The sequence below is a fragment of the Lissotriton vulgaris genome, chromosome 2_1 (assembly GCF_964263255.1).
Source record: "Lissotriton vulgaris chromosome 2_1, aLisVul1.2, whole genome shotgun sequence".
NCBI lineage: Eukaryota > Metazoa > Chordata > Amphibia > Caudata > Salamandridae > Lissotriton > Lissotriton vulgaris.
In genome coordinates, this window is record NC_141687.1 from 29,328,751 (window position 1) to 29,341,828 (window position 13,078).

The 13,078-nt window shown below is 49.7% G+C and overlaps 1 protein-coding gene across 4 annotated transcripts in view; it reads left to right on the top strand.

Annotated features, from left to right (window-relative positions):
- Positions 1-13,078, top strand: part of LOC147729495 (adenylate cyclase type 10-like) — a 598,940-nt gene that overhangs the window by 316,577 nt on the left and 269,285 nt on the right. The gene's annotated exons all lie outside the window — the stretch shown is intronic.

A 13,078-nucleotide genomic window follows, 5' to 3' on the forward strand; every position in this document is an offset into this window, starting at 1 on the left:
AGGCTACAGACTGGATCCAGAAACTTATGCATGGATAGTACCCCTCTGCGGAGTCTTGTGGCTTCGTCATGCTCTGCGTGATGTCGCTGTCATCGCTGGTTGTGACATCGCGGTCACGTACATAGATGCCAAACAGGCACATGGCGTCAGTTATTTTCTTTCCCCGCCAGTTAGTGCTGTTCTGGAGAAAAGCTACCCCTCTGTCTCTTTTTAACAGACCTTTTTCGAAATTCTGTCAGAGATTTTTTCTTGTGTGTCGAGGGATGACCTCTAGACGGGTAGGTTTCAATCCGTGAGGCACCTGTCACAGTGCGATTTCTGTAACTGACCCCCATCTTGTTTGCTTGTGGTCTCTCGAGTGGGACCACGAAGTCATGCTCGGACTACCAGGCCATGGTGCTGAAGGGCTTGCGGGAGTAGTCTATAAAGCTCCTTGCGAGCTGGCAGTCGAAACCGTTGTGCGCGCCTCCTCGGAGGTCATGGTCTCGATTGAGGAAGAGAAGGTCGCTGGGCCACTCCAGGAGCCCCAAGTCCTCTTCTTTGCACTCGCGGTCCACTAGACACCCGGGGAACAGGCAGAAGAAAAAGAAGAAGTCCAAATGGACTTCGGCTTCACCTTGTCTGTCGTCCATCGGCAAGACGGGTGGGGAGCATCGATGCTCCACGCCCAGTTGAGCTGAACAATTGTAGGGTCCGACTCCACATCTCCCTCCATTTCCAGGAGTAACCTCCGCTCAGATTAAAGAGTTTTACGAGTCCATGCTCTTCGTATTTGAGGTGGCTGACCCAAGGTGCGCTTACAGGCCCTGTGAGGTCGGAGGAGGCCTCACCGGGCTGCAAGCTGACAGCTCTGGCCTCGGCACCAGTGTGATGTCATAGGTCCAATTTCAGATCCGGGTTGGTGCCAGTTGTGCCACCATGACCTTTCTAGGAGCAGGCCCCAAGCTCGATGCTCCTGGCATCACCAGAGCCCACCGGTGGCAACAGCCCCTTTTTGACACCCGATGACTTGGAGTCGAATCGACGTCTGTCGGCGTTGACTCCACAACCAACGGAGCCCAGAGGTTCTATGCCAATGCCTGTTGATTTTGAAGAGGTTTCTTGCATGGAAGGAGAATGGGAGAGGTCTCTGGACCCTTCGGAACACCAGTTGGACGGTCCTTGCGAGCAATTGGACTGACATGAGGAGCTTGGACAGGCCAGTGCACTGGACACATTTCCAGATACTGGTATGCTCTCTCTGCCTAGTGTGGCTACGGAGGAGGGAGCATCTTATGCCAAGGTGGTGAGGATGGCAGTGGAGGCCCTGGATCTAGGGAAACCCTCGGTGCAGGATGAAGACTAATTTCTTGACCGAAGTGCTTCAGCCTGAGGCTTCCTCATTTCAACCCATTTTACCCTTTAATGAAGCACTGACAGATGTCTTTCTAAGCATGTGGTCCCAGCCTAGCAAAGGGGCTACTGTGAACAGGAAACCAGTACGCCGCCATCGACTGGCTCCAGGTGATCTCATTTTCCTCAGCCTGAGACCTTGGTAGTTCAGGCTTCCACGTCAGGTGGTGTTTTCCCTTTCACTCCCCCGGACAGAGAATCCAAGAGGTTGGATGCACAACTGACAGTAGTCATTTTGTCAGTTTGTAATTAATGATCAATTAAATAGGTAAGTTTTAAAACAAAATAATAAATATTAAAACATCTGACATAATTAATTGCGAATGGATAAATAACATATAAATATCAAATAATTGTAACTTATAACCTAAAGTAAATAACACAGCATTAAAAAAATGCATGTTTGATACATATAAAAACGAAAATACATATTAAAATAAATAAAACATTACAACAATCAAAGAATGAATATTACCTTAAGTAATTTACATATTTAATAAATAAATATCGTTTCCCCTTTAAACCCAGCCACCCACAACTAAAATATAACTGAAATAAATTGTTGGTAAAATATTTCTATGATTAATCATCAATTACATTTTTAAATAACAATTAAAAATGCATTAACAATCATTTTATATCATAAGTTAATTAACTCCCCACTCTACACCCCTAGAAATCCAACAACCTACAACTAAAATATAACTTACTATTACTAACAATATAATTTTTTTTAAATTTAAATAGAATTCAACACTTGAAAACATGATATCATTAATAATCAATTAAAAAAATAATACTTAAAAAACTATAAATTAAAAATATTTCTAATTAATATAACTTACCACCATGTCCCCCTACAAACCCAAAAACCCTCTACAACACGATGAATTACTAGTAATATTAAATAAATATACTAAGGGCCAGATGTACTACCACTGAATTTTGCAACACGTAAATTGCGACAAATTGCGAGTCGCAAAATGCAATGTACAACAGTGTCTCAGACACTGTTTGCGATTCCCAATGGAATCGCCAATTAAATCCATCATGAATATTAATGAGGCTGTCCCAATTTTCGACCCCATTGAGAATGACTAGCACCCCCAGGGATGGCGGCCTGCTGGAGCCAGCAGACCACCATGTCTGGGACTACTTTGTCAATAAAGCAGTTCTTTTTTTTAAATGCAGCCTGTTTTCCTTAAAGGAAAATTGGCTGCATTTAAAAAAGAAAAATGAAACTTTGCAGTTTCATTTTTTAAGGGCAGGCAGTGGTACCTGGGACCTGGGACCGCTGCCTGCTCTTGAAACCCCTTACGATTTGTGAATGGTTTACCACCTACTTGAAGTAAGTGGTAAACTGCGATAATTATGGGCGACCGCAGATGCGGTTGGAAAACACTCATACAAAGCACTCATACATTGCATTTGTTCTCGCTATTAGGAAGGGACGCCCTTGGCACTCTCCTTCCTAATAGAGAGTCATTAACCCTATTTCAGTCGCTAATAGATTAGCGACTCGCAAAAAAAGGGTTAGAACATTGTGCATCCATTTTTTGCAGTCGCAAACGGACCAAATGCCCCTTTGCGACCGCAAAAAACGGTTGTACATCTGGCCCCAAATCACTTAAAATTTCAAACTAATTTTTATGGAATTAATAACAATTATCCACCAATACTAACATATACAATTATTTCATTAGCTAAAACACATTAAAAGAAATAAAAATCAATATTTTTACAGCTATATTACATACAATGATATACTTAAAAACAATATTACATACCCCTAAAAAATTATATTCTTGACAACGATAGTCTAGACAACGATATTATCACAATATTTCTTCTGATACTATTGTATTCCCAAATTTTGAACTCAATATTTCATACAAGCACCTGTATTATTGATATGGGTCAAAGGATGGATATAACCTGATCTGAATGCACTATTAAACTGGTAATGCTAAGGCAGCTGATAGTGTGGGGTCAAGCGTGGGTACTGGAAGTTCTTCCTTAAACAAGCTCAGATGAACTGCTGTCATTTTATTTCCAGTTGTAACTCGGTTAGGAATACTTCCAAACTTGGCAACAGTGGTGTTACATACTCCTACACAAGCCTCAAAACTTGGTTAAAAAAATCACAGCAAAAAATCAGTTATCAGATTCCCCTCCCCAAACCTTTGCATAAGCATCTAGTGCATCACTAAAGGTAAGACGTACTGGAGAATGCTAAAATATTGATTCTTTACTTTCTGAAATACAGTGTATATCATGAAATATTTGATTTGTTATGGGCAAAAGGAACACCCCCCTTGAGGAAGCGAGCTCTCTGCCGAAACAAAGGTTGGCAGATATTGATACATATTGTGGCTGAGAAACGTTGAAGAAAAAATTATTATCACGGATACAAATAAATAGGAACATTATTTAGATGTTGAGTTGTTCCGTGGGAGAAAAGCATACATAATAACTTTACAATCTGATGGATATTTCTAGCTTACCTTTGAATTTCCCAGGCTACAGACTGGATCCAGAAACTTATGCATGGATAGTACCCCTCTGCGGAGTCTTGTGGCTTCGTCATGCTCTGCGTGATGGCGCTGTCATCGCTGGTTGTGACGTCGCGGTCACGTACATAGATGCCAAACAGGCACATAGCGTCAGTTATTTTCTTTCCCCGCCAGTTAGTGCTGTTCTGGAGAAAAGCTACCCCTCTGTCTCTTTTTAACAGACCTTTTTCGAAATTCTGTCAGAGATTTTTTCTTGTGTGTCGAGGGATGACCTCTAGACGGGTAGGTTTCAATCCGTGAGGCACCTGTCACAGTGCGATTTCCGTAACTGACCCCCATCTTGTTTGCCTGTGGTCTCTCGAGTGGGACCACGAAGTCATGCTCGGACTACCAGGCCATGGTGCTGAAGGGCTTGCGGGAGTAGTCTATAAAGCTCCTTGCGAGCTGGCAGTCGAAACCGTTGTGCGCGCCTCCTCGGAGGTCATGGTCTCGATTGAGGAAGAGAAGGTCGCTGGGCCACTCCAGGAGCCCCAAGTCCTCTTCTTTGCACTCGCGGTCCACTAGACACCCGGGTAACAGGCAGAAGAAAAAGAAGAAGTCCAAATGGACTTCGGCTTCACCTTGTCTGTCATCCATCGGCAAGACGGGTGGGGAGCATCGATGCTCCACGCCCAGTTGAGCTGAACAATTGTAGGGTCCGACTCCACATCTCCCTCCATTTCCAGGAGTAACCTCCGCTCAGATTAAAGAGTTTTACGAGTCCATGCTCTTCGTATTTGAGGTGGCTGACCCAAGGTGCGCTTACAGGCCCTGTGAGGTCGGAGGAGGCCTCACCGGGCTGCAAGCTGACGGCTCTGGCCTCGGCACCAGTGTGATGTCATAGATCCAATTTCAGATCCGGGTTGGTGCCAGTTGTGCCACCATGACCTTTCTAGGAGCAGGCCCCAAGCTCGATGCTCCTGGCATCACCAGAGCCCACCGGTGGCAACAGCCCCTTTTTGACACCCGATGACTTGGAGTCGAATCGACGTCTGTCGGCGTTGACTCCACAACCAACGGAGCCCAGAGGTTCTATGCCAATGGCTGTTGATTTTGAAGAGGTTTCATGCATGGAAGGAGAATGGGAGAGGTCTCTGGACCCTTCGGAACACCAGTTGGACGGTCCTTGCGAGCAATTGGACTGACATGAGGAGCTTGGACAGGCCAGTGCACTGGACACATTTCCAGATACTGGTATGCTCTCTCTGCCTAGTGTGGCTACGGAGGAGGGAGCATCTTATGCCAAGGTGGTGAGGATGGCAGTGGAGGCCCTGGATCTAGGGAAACCCTCGGTGCAGGATGAAGACTAATTTCTTGACCGAAGTGCTTCAGCCTGAGGCTTCCTCATTTCAACCCATTTTACCCTTTAATGAAGCACTGACAGATGTCTTTCTAAGCATGTGGTCCCAGCCTAGCAAAGGGGCTACTGTGAACAGGAAACCAGTACGCCGCCATCGACTGGCTCCAGGTGATCTCATTTTCCTCAGCCTGAGACCTTGGTAGTTCAGGCTTCCACTTCAGGTGGTGTTTTCCCTTTCACTCCCCCGGACAGAGAATCCAAGAGGTTGGATGCACTTGGGAAGAAGATGTTTTCTTCCACCAGCCTTGCTTTGCGGTTGGTGAACGTTGCATGCTTATTGGGCCGTATCTCCACACCCTTTGGTAAACGGTTGCGCAAGTGCTGCCTCAGGTCCCAGAGGAGGCCCAGGCCATGCTCTCCCAGGCAGTGAAAGATGGGAGGAATGCAGCAAAGTTCACCACGAGGTGTGGCTTAGATGAATGAATGAATGAAAAGGCATTTCTAGGGTGCATGGCTATCCGGGGGCATCCCAGCGCTAGTAGCGGTGCAGTTTCAACTACGGCAAGTATTAAGGAAACAGATACGTTTTAAGTTGTTTTCGAAAGGTCAGGTAATTTAGTTCCAGGTGGATACCAATAGGCAGAAGATTCCACAATTTTCCAGCATTGTACGAAAAGCAACGTCCTCCGATTTGTGTTTTTCTTATTTTCGGAACTACCGCCAGTTGTTTATTATCTGACCTTAAACAGCACTTGGGGCGATAAGGTTGAATAATGGCTCTGATAGTGGGAGGGCCTCCACCTGAAAGTACTTTGTGCATGATACATAAAGCCTTAAACTGGACTCTCCCTTGGATGGGCAGCCAGTGGAATGATGCAAGAGCAGACTTGGCTGAAAGGCGCTTGGATATATTCATAAGCAGTAATGCAGCACAATTTTGCACTATCTGCAATATTTTGATAGTTGTGAGTTGGACTCCAAGATCTAGGGCATTAGCATAGTCCAGGTGTCCTACTTAATGGCAGCTGCTGTGGGGACAAGCGAGCGAGACAACTGACTCATTGTCAGTGAAATTGCTCTCCGCCCCCTCGCAGCTCCACCATCAAGTGAAGCCTTCCCCCGAGCCCCTGCACTCTTGGGTGCTGAGGTTCCAGGCCCGCCTCCACCAGCAGGTATTACCTGCGTCTCATCCCTGGTGGTCCAGTGGACCTCTGTCTCTGTTTTGACTTTTTTCAGTCTCCCCCTTTTACTCTACTTCTGTGTCTTTCCTCCGATTTCTCTTGCTTTTTACTGATTTCAATCTCCCCTTTCACTCCCCCTCTGTGTCTCTCCTCTGTTTTCACTCGTTTTTTACTGATTTCAATCTTCCCTTTTCACTTCCCCTCTGTATCTCTCCTCCGCTTTGACTAGTTTTTTACAGATTTCAATCTCCCCCTTTCACTCCCCCTATGTCTTTCCTCTGTTTTCACTCGTTTTGCACTGATTTAATCTTCCTCTCTTACTCTCCTTCTGTGTCTTCCCACCACTTTTCTTGCACCTTTCACTGCCTCATTTCCACTCTTTCCTCTCTTTTGCCTTTTCTGCCCGTTTTTTCCCTGCCACTGCTGCCCTCCCGGCCCCTCCCCACCAGCATCACCAACGTGACCTGCCCAATCCAGCTCCCCTCTGCGCTCCCGCCTCCCAGCTGTCCAGCCCTCCCCAACCCCTACTTAATGGTGCCGCTGCGTGTCTGCTGTTTTGGACCCGGGCAGCGGGCGCGCCGCTGGCGTACTGAAGGCATCCCAAAGGCTAATCCGTCTGCACCTGTCCGTGATCTGACCGCGACCAGTACCAGGAACCCTGGACGTCCTAAAAACAAAAGCTACGACCCAGCGGCACTCCACGCTCTCAACCCAGGACGCAACAACAACTGCAAGCTAGCATGACCAGCCGACACCCACGGACCCTTCAGCTTTCACTACTGCCAGCAGACCTGCAGCACCACAAAGACCATGGACCCGGCACAACCCGCTGGCAAGACCACAATGCAACCGAAGACCCTGCAATGCATCCTCCTCAACGTCCGATTCCTTTACAAACACCACAGAAATCTGGGACCTCCTCGACAGCACCACCACAGACGTTGCGTTCTTCACCAAACATGGATCGACACCACCTCTGGACCAGACATCGCCATCGCCATTCTCCAAGGATACAAGATCTCCAGGAAGGACTGGCCCACCCGCCCGGGAGGAGGACTCGCCATTGTCCACTAATCCAACCTCCATCTGAGCACACTCCCTGACAAGCCCACAGACCTGATGGAACACCTTCACTCCAAGATACTGGCCAGCTCTACCACCACCCTCTGAGGAACCCTCATCTACCGACCCCCTGGACCCCGCAGACTTTTCGCCAACTACATCACGGACATCATCTCCCTGCATGCCATCGTGTCCACCAACTACACCCTACTGGGAGACCTCAACTTCCACATCGACAACAAACTGGACCCCAGCACCACATCCCTCCTGGACAACCTCCACAACATTGGACTCCACCAGATAGTGACCGAACCCACGCACTAAGCAGGACACACCCTTGACCCCCTCTTCACAGCAGGTAACTCCATCACCTTCAGCCACACCACCAAACTCCCATGGACTGATCATCGATGTATCCACTTCACCCTCAGAACACCCACCATCCACAGACACCTGCACCCACGAAGAAACTGGACCAGAATCACTGACGACCAGCTAACCTCATCACTCAGCAACTCCACCCCAACCATCGCAGAAAACGACAACCCCAACATCGCAGCTCGAACCCTGCACAGATGGATCCTTGACAGCGCCAACACCTATGCCCCCTCAAAAAAAAACAACACCCACTCCAAGAAAGCCAGATGGTTTAACACTGAACTTCGAGAGTCCAGACACACTTGCCGCCACCTTAAAAAGGCCTGGAAGAACCCCAAATCCACAAAAGCCTACAACAACTTCAGAGCCGCCACCAACGCCCACCACCAACTCATCATAAAAACTAGGAAAAAAGTGATTGAAGACAGAATCTCCACTCACGCACACAACAGCAAAGAACTCTTCAACATCATCAAGGAGTTCGCCCAACCCACCAGCGAGTCCACCGAAATCCCTCCCTCACAAGACCTCTGCGACAAACTCAGCACCTTTGCCCACCACAAAATCAAGAGCATCTACGACAACTTCGACAAAGACAACCAACACACTGAACCCTCACCAACCACCCCGACACCCTGAAGCCAGTGATCGATAACTGGACAGCCCTCACCACCGAAGATGCACTGAAGACGTTGAAGTCAATCCACTCAGCGGCCCTCACGGACCCCTGCCCCCACCACATTTTCAACAGAGCCGCCAACACTATCGCACCCATGCTCTCCCACACTATCAACCGCTCCCTGGCAACCACCACGTTCCTCGACGACTGGAAACACAGAGGTCAACGCCCAGCTGAAGAAACCCTTGGCAGACCCCACCGACCTCAAAAACTACAGACCAATCTCCCTGCTCCTGTTCCCAGCAAAAGTCATCAAGAAAGCTATTAACAGCCAACTCGCCACATTCATCTATGAGCACAACATCCTCGACTCCTTCCAATCCAGCTTTAGAAAAAAACACAGTACGGAAACCGCCCTCCTCGCTGCAACAGACATACGCAACCGACTGGACACAGGAAAAACAGCAGCCCTCAACCTCCTCGACCTCCTCGACACAGTCTTTTAACACACCCTAATACGAAGAGTCAACGATGCATGGATTCAAGACAAGGCTGTCAACTGGATCTGCTCCTTCCTCTCCAGTAGAACGCAGCGGGTCAGACTCCCCCTTTCCTCTCTGACCCTACAACTACCACCTGCGAAGTCCCCCAGGGGTCCTCCCTCAGCCCTACACTATTCAACGTCTACATGGCTCTGCTCACCCCCATCATCAGAACCTACGGACCTAACATTGTCTCATATGCAGACGACACCCAACTCGTCCTCTCCCTATCCAACGAACCCAATGCCGCCAGACAGAATTTTCGAGAAGGCATTAAAGCCGTCGCCAAATGGATGAAAAACAGCTGCCTACAACTAAACACCAACAAAACAGAAGTACTCATCAATCAATCAACGAATCAATCAATGCATTTGTAAAGCGCACTACTTACCCGTGAGGGTCTCAAGGTGCTAGGGGTAGGGGGGTGCTGCTACTGCTCGAAAAGCCAGGTCTTGAGGAGCCTTCTGAAGGTGAGCAGGTCTTGGGTCTGCCGCAGATGGGTGGGGAGGGAGTTCCAGGTCGGGCTTTGTGTGCGTGGGTGAGGAGCTTGAAGGTGATCCTCTTGTTGACGGGGAGCCAGTGAAGGTCCCTCAGGTGGGAGGTGATGTGGCTGTGGCAGGGAACATTGAGGATCAGTTGGGCGGAGACGTTTTGGATGCAGTGTAGTCGTTGCAGGTGTTTGGCCGGGATTCCTGCGTAGAGTGCGTTGCCGTAGTCCAGCCTGCTGCTGACGAGGGCATGGGTCACCGTTCTTCTGGTCTAGTTCAGGATCCACTTGTAATAATAATAATAATAAAACCACTTATAGAGCGCCTGGTTACACTAATGACAGTGTGTCCCCGCGCTTAGAAATGCTACAGTACCCTGAAGAGGCTGAGGTCAGGGGCCAGTCTGGGTCCAAGGCTACAAAAAACCATTATTGCTATGGAAAAAGGAAGGTTTTTAGTTTGAGTCTGAATCTTGTTTCTGAGGGCTCCATGCGCAGGTCTAGAGGGAGATTGTTCCAGTGCTTACTTGCAAGAAAGCGAAAGGAGCTACCTCCCATCCTGGTCTTATGTACGCGAGGGAGCTGAAACAGCATCGCTCCAGCGGATCTGAGGTTCTGGGTGGGGCGATGGATGGTCAAAAGGTTGCGCAGGTAGCTTGGCCCTTTTCCCTGGGCAATGCGATGGCAAAGCAAAGAGCTTTGAACTTAATGCGCTCCTCGATAGGGAGCCAATGAAGTTTTCGTAGTGCTGTTTTACCAGAAGCCCTGCGTGGAAGGTTCAGTACCAGGCGTGCCGCGGCATTTTGGACACATTGTAATTGATGTAAGCCTTTTCTGCTTAGTCCTAAAAGAAGAGCGTTGCCGTAGTCCAAGTGCGGAGTAACCAAGGCATGGATAAGTGTCTTCTTGGCACTGATGGGGAGAAGATCTAGAACTTTACGGAGTGTTTTTAGTATTCCGAAACATTTACCCGTAATTTTGCTAATCTGTTGCTTGAAGGAAAGCTCCGCATCCAGCCATATTCCTAAATTTTTAACAGAGTTTGCAGGGTGGGGAATTGCGCCCAATTCTGATGGCCACCAGGCCTGGGACCAGGCAGAGGGGGATTTACCAACTATCAACAATTCTGTCTTATCGCCATTAAGGCGGAGGCAGTTGTAGATCCTGCGGAGCATGCAGAGGGTGTTGTGGCAGGAGGAGGAGATGGCGTTGACCTGCTTTGACATGGAGACGGAGGAGTCGAGGATGAATCCTAGGTTGCATGCGTGGTTCGTGGGTGATGGGGCTGCTCCCAGTGTGGTCGGCCACCAGGAGTCGTCCCACGCAGATGGGTTTGGGCCCAGGATGAGGACTTCCGTCTTGTCCAAGTTCATCCAGTCGGCGACGGCCTTCATTCACTCGTGAAGGTTGGTTTTGGCGGTGTGTGGGTCTTTGGTGAGAGAGAGGATGAGCTGGGTGTCATCGGCGTAAGCGTTGATGTTCAGGTTGTGCTGGCGGGCCACTGGTGCGAGGGGGGCCAAGTAGGCGTTGAACAGGGTCGGGCTGAGGGATGAGCCCTGGGGTACGCCGCAGATGATGTCAGTGGCTTCGGATCGGAAGGGTGGGAGGTGGACTCGCTGGGTTCTGCCCGAGAGGAAGGACGTGGTCCAGTCCAGGGCCTTCTTCTGGACTCTGGCCTCTTGGAGGCGTGTTCTTAGTGTTCGGTGGCAGACCGTGTCAAATGCGGCTGACAGGTCCAGGAGGATGAGAGCTGAAGTTTCTCCGTTGTCTAGTTGTCGCCTGATGTCATCTGTGGCCACGATGAGGGCTGTTTCGGTGCTGTGGTTTCTTCTGAATCTGGACTGGGATGGGTCTAGGATGTTGTTGTCCTCGAGGTGACGTGTCAGCTGTATGTTGGTGAGTTTTTCGATGACCTTCGCCGGGAAGGTGAGAAAGGAGATGGGCCGGAAGTTCTTGAGGTCTTTGGGGTCCGCCTTATGCTTCTTGAGGAGGGCATTGATTTTGGCTTGCTTCCAGCTTTCCGGGAATGTCGCTGTGTTGAAGGAGATGTTGATGACCTTCCGTAGATGGGGTGCGATGGTTGCGTCTGCTTTGTTGAAAACGTGGTGTAGGCAGGGGTCTGATGGAGATCCTGAGTGGATGGAGTTCCTGACCTTGCGTGTCTTGTCATCGTTGGCGTGGGACCAGGAGGTCTGCTGGATGGTGCAGGTGGTGTTCGGGATGTTGCAGTCTGTTGCTGTCAGGGTGGGTGAGGTTTTGAAGCTGTCGTGTATGTCGGTGATCTTGCGATGGAAGAAGGTGGCCAGTAAGTCGCACAGATCTTGTGAGGGCGGGATGTCGTTAGTGTTGGCGCTGGGGTTGGAGAGCTCCTTCACTATGTTGAAGAATTCTTTGCTGTTGTGTGCGTTGTTGTCCAGGCGGGTTTTAAAGGAAGATTTCTTGGCTATTCTAATAAGGTGGTGATGTCTGCGGATGGCGTCCTTGTGGGCTTCTTTGTGGGCTTCAATGCTGTCTGGTGTGCGGTCGTGGAGCCATATCTTCTCCAGCTTCCGGCATGTGCGTTTAGAGGTCTGGAGTTCTTCGGTGAACCAGGCGGCTTTCTTGCTGGAGTGATTGGCAGAGAGTTTCTTGAATGGGGCGAGGGTATTGGTACAGTCAGCGATCCACTGTCTGAGATTTCGGGCGGTGCCGTCTGTGTTGGTGGTGTCGGTGGGTGTGTTCTGGGCAATGGTGGAGGTCAGCTGTTCTTCAGTGACTGTGCTCCAGCAGCGGCGGGGGAGCTGTTGGGTGCAGTGGTGCGTGGTTGGTCTCTAGAAGGTGAAGTGGATGCAGCGGTGGTCGGTCCAGTGGAGTTCGGTGGTGTGGTTGAAGGCGATGTGGGTGCTTGTGGAGAAGACGAGGTTGAGAGTGTGGCCGGCGGTGTGGGTAGGTTCGGTGACGAGTTGTCGGAGGCCCAGGTTGGCGAGGTTGTCGATCAAGGCGGCGGAGTTGGTGTCATTGTTGTTTTTGAGGTGGAAGTTCAGGTCCCCGAGGAGGATGTAGTCCGTAGAGGTGAGTGCTTAGGTGCTGGTGAGGTCGTCGATGGAGTCGCTGAAGAGGGCCCAGGGTCCGGGGGGTCTGTAGATGAGTGTTCCTCTGACGGTGGTGTTGGGGTCGGTGTGGATCATCATGGGCCCAAACCCCGATGCATGGAACGACACCTGGTGGCCTGCCGCCCTCGGAAGCCCAACCTCCCCTACGGACCATGCACGCAACCTGGCAATCATCCTGGACTCTGAGCTCAAAATGGATGCCAGATCAACTCTGTCTCGTCCTCTGCTTCCACACCCTCCACCTCCTATGTAAGACCTTCAAATGGATCCCCCTCGAACACAGAAAAACTGTCACTCACGCCCTGGCCACAAGACTGGTCCTCGAACTGTCAAGACACTGCCACATCTCCCAGCACCTGCGCACACTCCACTGGCTCCCCATCGAAGCTAGAGTCACCTTCAAGATGCTCACCCACGCCCACAAGGCCCTCCACGTAACCGGACCAGCATACCTGAACAGCCGACTCAAATTC